We start from the raw sequence: 2,851 nt of genomic DNA, 5'->3' as shown, positions 1-2,851 counted from the left end.
GGACCAGGTTGCATTTGTTTTGAGTCTACCAGGATGCGTGGAACGTTGGCATTGAATAACGCATGGCCAGAACAAAGCTACAATGAGACGCGTGAAGATCCCTCATCCCTGATCTACGTTGCTACGTTGCGATCAGGTTTGGGGGTCCTTCATAGGGCTTTGTGGGAAACCAACAGTCCCACAGCAAAGGGAGCCAAGGCTAAACCAGATTACAGAAGCATTCCTTGGGCTGGGAATCGAAGAAATGCAGGAAAGAGAGCGAGATGGGGTTCAGGGTTTTTTGGGGTATCATCTGTCTGACTTAAAGGAGGATGCATAATAACACAGATAATAAGTTTGGAGTGTTCCACCAAAGAGCTTTGGAAGAATGTAGAATACGTTCTGAGAATAAACTTATTTGCTTTGCTTTTGTATCTAGACATGTGAGTGAATCTCTTGTGAACTCTGTCCAAATATATCAGGCCAAATCTTTCATCAAAATTAGAGATAAAAGTTATTATTATGAGACTTGTACAGTCGTTTTTTTTCTCAAGTCAATGCTAGAGATGTGCCAGGTGCTGGTGGTTCACACCTATCATCCTAGCTGAGACCTGAGGATCGTGGTTCAAAGCCAGCCTGGGCAGAAAAGTCCCTGTGAGACTCTGATCTCCAATGAACCACTCAGAGCCTGGAAGTGGCGCTGTGGCTCAAGTGGTAGAGCGCCAGCCTGGAGCACAAAGAGGCTGAGGGACAGCGCCCAGGCCCTGAGTTCAAGTCCCACAACTGACAAAAATTAAAAAGCCAATAGAATGCCCGTTCTTCTTCTTCTTTTTTTTTTCTTTTGCTTTTGTTTTTGGTCTTAGAATAGCCACCTTGGGACCCAAAACGGACTTAGCACTAATTTACAACAGATCCACAGAACACACACTGTCTGCTCATAAACGGGCCCATTTGCTCATGGTCTGATCTCAGCCAGGGAGAGTTGATCTGCTTTCACTGAGGGAGAGACTGACCCCAACCACATTCAGAGTAGGGGGTGGGAGGGTGCGGGTGGGGGGGGCTATGCTGGGTAGAAGAACTCCAGCGAAACTCTTCAAAGCACAAAGCTTATAAACTATGACTTCCTGTCGGCTTGTTGTTTACGCGTCACTTCGGCCACACAACATCTCAGCTGATGAAGAGGATGGAAGGTTTATACAAACTGGGACGCCTCTCCTTGAACTTTTCATAAGAGAGAGAGAGAGAGAAAAAGCCAACCTTGAGCTTTATGCCCCAAGATGGGGCTTCTTTCTATCTGCCTCATTCTACCGACACAAGACTCTCCATGTGTGCAACGGCCTAATGAAATCGCGAGTTGGAAGACACCCGAATTCCATCGCAGCCTTGGAGAGTCAGCGCAGAGATGTTTTGTATTGTTGGGGGGGGGGAAGGAGCAAAAGGCAGATAGGAAATGGTCTCAGCACACAAAGCAATGGCGGTGGAGATCATGCATTTCATCGTAGCCAGCTAGTTAATCATCCTGAAGTAGACCTGTGCATTATTGGGGGGCTTGTGGGATATGCATGCAGTTTTATCTGTCAGTTCAAAAGAGAAGTTAAAGTTATGTCAAGGAGCCCGGCGCTGGTGGCTCACGCCTGTAATCTCTGCTATGCAGGAGGCTGAGAGCTGAGGATCACGGTTCAAAGCCAGTCCGGGCAGGAAAGTCCATAAGACTCTGATCTCCAATGAACCACCAGAAAACCAGAAGTGGAGCTGTGGCTCAAAGTGGTAGAGAGCTAGCTTTGAGCCAACGAACTCAGGGACAGAACCCAGGCCCCGAGTTCAAGCCCCACAACTGACAGAAAAAATAAAAAAGATAAAGCCAGGTGCTGTGGCTCACACCTGTCATCCCAGCTACCAAAGAGGATCTGAGATCTGAGGATCATGGTTCAAAGCCAGCCTGGGCAGGAAAGTCCATGAGACTCTGATCTCCAATTAACCACTAAAAAAACCAGAGGTAGTGCTGTGGCTCAAGTGGTAAAGCACTGACCTTGAGCTGAAGGGCTGAGGGACTGCGCCCAGGCCTAGAGTTAAGCCCCATGTCCGTCAACAGAAAAAAGAAAAAAAAGATAATGTAAAAATAAAAATAAGGACCAAAAATCCTGAAAGAGAAGAGTTAAAAATCAAACACTAAAAGCCAGGTGCTGGTGGCTCATACCTGCTACTCAGGAGGCTGAGATCTGAGGATCACAGTTCAAAGCCAGCCTGGGCCAAAAAGTCTGTGAAACTCTTCAATTAATCAGGCAGAAAAGTCTGTGAGACTCTGATCTCTAATTAATCAGCAAAAATCTGTTAGTGGAGTTGTGGATCAAATGGTAGAGTGCCAACCTAGACATTGTCCAGGACCTGAATGCAAGGCCTGGACACAGACACACACACAGACAGACACACAGACACACACAGAGACACACACACACAGACACACACACACACAGACACACACACAGACACACACACAGACACACACATACACACAGACACAGACACACACACACAGACACACACACACACAGACAGGCACACAGACACACACACACACACAGACACAGACACACACACAGACACAGACACACACAGACACAGACACACACAGACACAGACACACACACAGACACACACACACACAATTTCAAAAAGGGAAACTTTTACAGCATCTAAACATTGCTCTGCGCACCAAGCGATGTTATTTTAATTCTCTTTCTCCATGGCCAGAACGTCATTCTAGTAAAAAAAAGTATAACTTTTATTTTTTTGTTTGTGTGGTGCTGAGGAGTTGAACCCAGGGCCGCTGCCTGCTGGGCAAACACTCTACCACTGAGCCACCTGCCCAGCT

This window comes from Dipodomys ordii, unplaced genomic scaffold (genome assembly GCF_000151885.1).
Source record: "Dipodomys ordii isolate 6190 unplaced genomic scaffold, Dord_2.0 Scaffold81, whole genome shotgun sequence".
Lineage (NCBI taxonomy): Eukaryota > Metazoa > Chordata > Mammalia > Rodentia > Heteromyidae > Dipodomys > Dipodomys ordii.
Note: the sequence above shows the minus strand (reverse complement) of the source record.